The sequence below is a fragment of the Haliaeetus leucocephalus genome, unplaced genomic scaffold, assembly GCF_000737465.1.
Source record: "Haliaeetus leucocephalus isolate CR32 unplaced genomic scaffold, Haliaeetus_leucocephalus-4.0 Scaffold0, whole genome shotgun sequence".
Taxonomy (NCBI): Eukaryota; Metazoa; Chordata; class Aves; order Accipitriformes; family Accipitridae; genus Haliaeetus; species Haliaeetus leucocephalus.
The window spans coordinates 22,476,139-22,483,045 of NW_010972436.1; positions in this window are offsets into that span (position 1 = coordinate 22,476,139).

Here is a 6,907-nt window from a genome sequence, read left to right on the forward strand (position 1 = left end):
GTTAACTATGAAAAACTACAAAACCCACCACCCCACGCTACAGAAAGTTAAGAGTATAAGCTGACCTGTACTCTTACATACATACAACTTATACATTTAAATATTATTCTGACATTAAGAACTGTAACACTGGCTTAAAAATTATGATACTTTTTCAAAACAAACTGAAGGTCTTTGTCATTGGTATCTGACAGCCCAAGGTTCGTGTTTCTTCAGCAACTATAGTGCAAGCATTCTCTAAAACATAAATCAGATTCACATAAAAAACAGCATGACAAAGATCTGAAGCCTTAAGAAAATAAAATAGCCTGTTATTTGAAATATTTGGCATCACTCTGCCACTGAAAATACACAGGTTCAATTTATGCTGGTAAGTTAAACAGTGCTGAGGAACATTCCCAGGCACTGGAGTGCCATCAACTATGCTGTTAAATTGTAAGCATGATACATAGCATCATTTTTGGCCATGGCCAACTGTCACTGAGCCAACTAATAGCAGAGCACAACTCGGGAATTAACACAGTCCAGACGCCAGCCCAAAAAGCAGCCCAGATGAGGTCACTTTATTGGCGAAGTCAGGAGAGTTTAGTAAGAACAGGCTGTTTCACGCAAGTGGGTTGCAGTGCCAGAGAAGGGTTTTGAGCATGTTTATTTTACAAGCATTGCTACAACCCCTCAGAACTGACATGGGAAGTAAGATGTTGCATTTCAAAGTTAATATAAGGTTTGATGCTACTCTTAAAGAGAGTCATCCAAGTTCACAGAAAATTAAATGGCATTTAGTTTACTTATAATTTGGCAAAAAGAAGCCTAAGTTTCCCATTTGGGGATTCAACTAACAGTTCAGCACTATTTTGCTACTTCAAAGACAGTCCTTAGTTACATTCTCATCCATTTTAAATAGCATCAACGTTGGTTTATCTTCATTACAACTAAACAACTGCAGTTCTTCAGGGAAGCATTGATTGCAGAGGTTCTCAGAGTAAATCATTTCCAAATATACAGAAATAAAGTGTTACATGTTACACAAGTAGTGGGATTTAAACAATCTATCATGAAGGCTCCCATCTCCATTCCACAGAGATGGAGAATCCAGAGCATCTTGCTGAGATGTCTCTGGTGTGAAGGAAGAGCACAAACGAGGAGCAAGTTTAACAGTACAAGGGTGTCTACTGAAGCTTGTCTGTTTTCACTTCCATAATACTCCAGTTAAAGGGTTGTCTACTCAAGATCTGAGCTACCTTGACTAGTCACCGCATTATAAACTCAGGGTGAGGGAGAGGAACAAGCATAATATAAACACAAAAACATTCCACTGGACAGTATCCTTCAACAACATTTCCCATGAGAGGTCACTAGCTCCTTAAAGCCAGTGAATTGTAAACTGCATATCCGTGAACTGCATGTTACAGGAAAACAGTTTGTAATCCCCCTATTAATCCTTGGCATCAGGGCACACACAGTATAATTATAGACTGCAGCAGAATAATTCGAAAACTTATTCCACGGGGCCATAATTATATCCTAGCCGTAATCCTTTAATTGCCAATATCATCTAATGCATTATAGACATACCATATGACTAGATGAACAAATGTACTAAAACATTCTGCAAGCAAGCCACGGTAAAAGCAATAGCATAGCCAGTGGTGCAGGCTATTAAACAAGAAGCACAATTAATAAGCACCAGAATAAACAGCCTAGAAACATCAGGATTTCTACTCTCATTTTGCATATATTTTGCAACCATTGTTGCACCAATAGTTAGTCTTCAAAAGTACCCGACTGGATGCACAAATTAAGACTACTAGAAAGAAGTCTGTCATAAATTGCCACTTACGACAATCAACCATCAAGCAAAGGGCAGAAATAGATTTCTAGCAATTCTCTGGAAAGAAGTTATGAGGACCTAAACTGCAGTAGATGCTGCCCCAGTCCAAAACAGAGTGAAACCACAACAGACCATACACCCAAGAGCTACTAAAGACTATTCTTCTGGTCATCCCTTATATATATTCTCCACACTAACACTGTCAACGTTTTGTTTTTACCCTGGAAAATAAGAGCTGAGGAAGCTGAAGGAGTTTGCTTAAACCTTTTGCTTATCTACAGCCTAAGAGCATATACAGCATATGGGACCAGAAAGAAAAAGCTTAAAAGGAAATATAATTTGGAATCTAGCCATTATTCTCAGGAAGGTAATGCAGTGTTCAAGAATGTCTTTACTAATCCAAGAGTTACTTGTATTTTTATCCAATAATTACTACTACAGATGCCTAAACAGTTCAAATGCAGAAGCTAGAACATGCCCTCTCCACTCCCAGATGCTAGATCCAGCCTCTCTCATCCTTTCCTGGTGCAAGAGACTTCAAAAGTAGGAGAGACCACTTCAACCTGATGAGAAGTTTCCTCAGCAGCTGTCCCCACCACAAGGTCCGTACCTTAGAGGCAAGGATCACCTGCCGCATTAAAAAGGCTGAGCCCTGCCAAGTTAGTGAACTCCAAAGGAGGGTAATGAAACATCCCCCCCCCCCCCCAAATGCATCCTGTTTCTGGATCCAAAGTGTCCCTAAAGCACTTTGATGCTCCAGAGAAAGGACAAGAATTAGGACACAGTCATGCCTAGTATTTCCTAGGAGCTGGCTGTGTCCCTGCTCATAAACTAATTCCAGGCACCCTAAGTGACTAGTCCAGATCAGGGCACCCTTATCACTCAGCTGCCAATTCTGGAGCTATTCTGTCAGTCAGGTAGGCGCACCTCAGCAACTTGTCTTCTATTTTGTTCCGACTACATCCTTACTGGAACTGATCCAAACCATCTGCCTCCTGTACCAAATTGCAGATTACCAATAGTAATAGAATTACAAGCAATACAAGTCTGCATTAAAAATATCTCTTTCATATACAGTATCTACCACCTGTCAAAGGCAGTGAACAATTTTCCCTTTGTAAAAGTGGCTGCAATTCTTGTCATTACCCCACAGGGTGCTAGAAAAACAATAGCACAGCAAACTGCTGAAAAATTGCGAGATGAATGCAGCCTCCCAGTTAAACTACACTGCTCCTTTATTTACTGATGTACAACAGACATAATAGGGCAGCACTTCTTAAAGTGCAGATGCACAGGATTGCATAGGCATCACAAAACACAAGGCGCACATGATGGCAAACTCAAGATGTGTGGTGGCCATCATCCTTATAAATATCCTCTATTTTCTGACTCTTCAAATCCACATCAGTTCATTGTTTCCCAGGCAGTCAAAGGGTTAAACACCTCCCATTACTGGTAGCCCTGTCACTTCCTTGCTCCAATTACAGAGGAAGATAAATTCAAAGTGAGGAAAAAAATTCCTTCATGGTTTTCCATATATTCATTTATAACATGAGATGCTTTGTTTGTTGGGAAATGTAAAATCTCTAATTTTAGAACAGCTGATATAACTGGGAAGATGTAACAGGCTCCTGGGATCACAAGCAAAGCAGTACCAAACTTCAAACTAGACATAGGTAAGAAGCAATGACTAATAATATAACCTAGTTACGTTCATTGGCTGAACTCAAGAGAACTTAAAGGCAAGTAGCACTAGAGACACAGTAAAGGTGACAGGCAGTCTGTTTAATTATTTACAGGTACTTATGAACCCCATGCCTCTCCCCAGTATGACACCTAGCTTTTATCATAATGTACTGGTAAAAAACTAAAGTCTCATTTAAATCCCTGAGGAATTACAAAGTGCTCCTTCTTCTTCCCAATTCCACCAAAGGGAAAGTTGAAAAATAATCCAAATGTCCTGATTTAGCTTGACCTCTACTTTGACAATAGCTGAAGGCAGCAGGCATTCTTAGGCTGGCTCCAGAGCCTTTCATCTGCCTGGCAGGAGAGTGCTGCAAGACATGAATGCCACTGAAACTGCACTGCATATAGAGTGGACAAAATTTCCTTCTTGAACAGCCTGACAAGAACTGGTGCACACGAGGAAGCCACTGCCTCACAGGAGCTCTGTGCTCAAGCTGTAAGAACACAGCACGGCACCTGTCAGACACTCAGCGTTTCCTGAGGCACATCAAAACTACTGCGCTAGCAGACCCTTACCTTGCATGTGAATAAGCTGCAGTTTACAGGAGTTACTCTTAAACCATTCAGAAAAACAGGCAGAAAGTATAACAACACATAACAGGTTGCAACAGTTAGACTAAAGCTGTGAACGTACAAGCAGGACCACAGAGGTTGTTCATTTAAATAATATTAAGGTAAAAAAATCTTCAAGTCATTTGGAAGCTAAAGCAGCACAGCACTCATCCTTCACCACTTTTCATGGGTATAGTACAGTGAACTGCATCAGCCCTCCTCCTCAGTGAGCCTGCTCCCTCAACCACACTGCTTTAGTGTGTACAGTCCATAGTGCCCAGAGACCAAAATCAGGGTGGGATTCTTTTTTCCTCTAACTTTGAGCCTTTAAGAATTAGATGTAACATCTGTGCTAGACATCATAGATTTTTATAGTCAACTGAATGGAGAAAGCACTGCCAAAGGATGAGTCAACCAACCAGTTTTAGATGCATATCCTAAGATGCGATTACTTGCCCTCAGGACAGAATTCTGCTACTCTCTTTGAAGCCAAAGTGCCCATGTCAGACATCTGCACCTGCAGATTTGACAGTTATGTCAGAGCAGACAAATGCTAAGGTATTGTCTAAGAGGCAGTCCCTAGGAAAAGATCAGGAAAAATCATACAGAAATGAAGTGACTTGCCCAAAATGATGCAGCATGGACAGGACTGACATGTAGGTGGCAGTTAAGAAATGGAAAGGAATCTAGAACATTACAGGATCAATAATGTCAAAGAGAAGCCTTTTCCACTGACTCTGTGTCAGGCCCTGAGAGTTTACAGGAGAATCATCAGATATGAAACAGCAAGAACAAAAGCAGCCACAGAAGCAAGATGCGAATACATACTATTCTGCCTCTTTCTTCTATAATGTACATTTAGCTTTACAGAAAAGAAACCCAAGTTGAAAAATTATATGGACACTTCCCTTCACTATTTTTGTCTTTACCTTTCGCAAAAACGCTCTTGCTAAAGACCAGCATATGAAAGTGAGGTAACTGGCTATTCCTTTGCCATAGTTTGAGCTTTCATTCATTGCAACTATCTGACAGGCACCACACAGCACTTCTTAATATTATGCAATGCACTTCTCAATTAAGCAGGAGTCTGCATATCTCCGCTCAGTATCCCTGGTGGTTTTAAATAAGGTTTTCACTTGTTCCATCTCCAACACTTGTTTGGCACAACAGTAATTTTTCCAGATGAGAGAAAACCCAGTGATCATAAAGAATGAATTATTTACAGAAAGATCAGTACTCCATTTCATGTCAAGACTTCACTAATTGTATTTAATTGAAAGTACCATACTGAACATATGCACAATGCTCTTCAGGTTCATAAAAGCTTAAGTGCTTTTAAATACTACTGAAAAAAGGAACAGGCTCAGAGGATTGGTAGCAGGAAACAATACCTTCTACTTTTAGAGCATTGACTCAAAGTCACAAGTTAATCAAGGCTAAAACACATCATTTGCTAATTGGTTGATGGGGACAGGTAATCCCCTTTTCTAATGGGCATATGGTACCATAAACCCTCAAAATCAGAAGCCCCAATTATAACTATGCAGATCAGACTGAACTTCTTGCTGCAGTTTAGCTTACCTATGCTCTGTCTCCGTGCAGTCCCACCACTGAAGCAATGCTGTTGACCTAGATCCTTACAGTGCTTTTCAATAGATTGTCAAGGCATTTTACAAGTCAATAAAAAAAGAACAAACCAGAGGAACCAACTTCACAAGACTCATTAAGCAACCAGCAGCAAAGCTCAAGACCAGTTTAGGTCCAGGTTCATTGTTCTATTCAGTAAACTTGAAGTTTCACCAAACACAGTGAGCCAATCTAACAGACCATTGCATTCAAGAAAACACGAGTGGGGAGAGTTTTCTGCAAGGTTAGCATGTCAATCTCACAGAATTTTCCTGTGATCACCAGAGCCTGCTCCATAGACAAAGCAGTACCACAACCCCTTCAGCAACAGCAAGCTGTTAGAGAAGCAAACTATTACCCTCACCAGGCTCCAGAAATCTGCCCTCATGTATTAGGTTTAGAGACAGCACTCCTCAAGAAATCAAGAAATCAAGTGGAAGTGCACTAGTAACTGCTGATGTGTAAGCATCTGGAGCAGAAGAGGTATCTGGTGGCCCTTCTGGTTTTAGATCTTGTTCAGTTCCTTCCTCTGTCCAATAGAATTCAAAGCCAATGCATGTATTCCTTTTTCAGGTGAGCACCCAAAATAGCAGGTTAGGGAATCAATTTTCAACTTGCTGTTCACGGATCCTTTAATAATTTGCAAGGAATCTGTAAAACGTAACTGAAAAGGCAAGTTACTTGCCAACAAGCTTAAATTAGCCCAACAGTAGTCAGCAAGACAGAAGAAAATGGGCTAACTCACATTTGCATTTGTACTCTGACACATCTCATCTTGGATTTTTTTCTGCCCAATGACTGTTTTAAACTCACATGGTCTGTAGTGTGGTAGGTAGATCAGCCTTCCAAAAAGTTGACCAACAGGGAAACTCAGCTTCAGGACATTGAACATCCTGTATTAGTATTCTTACTCTCAATGCTTTTTATGAAGAGAGAACATGAGCACATTTCCTCATTTGTTTTCAACGTGAGTCTTGCTTACTCTTTGAAAGAAGTTCCCCACCACCACCACCCCCTAAATGTGTGCCCATGCCTTATGGCAGAAGTGTTTAGCAAAAATACCACCTCCTGTTAACTCTAAGATATCTCAATGCCTGGCAAAAACTGGTTGCAGGCCACATGTAACTATGCCACATCCCCAGCATTCCCTAT